Raw genomic sequence first — 203 nt, forward strand, 5'->3', positions numbered from 1 at the left:
TGTTCCAAGAACTGCTACCATAGAAAAGGCTTCCTTTTCCCCCAATCGTCAACTAATGAACTGCTCTCTTTTTGATCCTCTACCAAAGCCCACGAAGAGCATAGGGAAGAGCATGTGCTTGAAATTGTGTTGTAATGCCATAACGAGACAGGCATCCAATTCTGTCCAATTTACTCTATCCATCGCCAATCACAAAGCGCAAG

Source organism: Anopheles aquasalis, chromosome 3, assembly GCF_943734665.1.
Source record: "Anopheles aquasalis chromosome 3, idAnoAquaMG_Q_19, whole genome shotgun sequence".
Lineage (NCBI taxonomy): Eukaryota > Metazoa > Arthropoda > Insecta > Diptera > Culicidae > Anopheles > Anopheles aquasalis.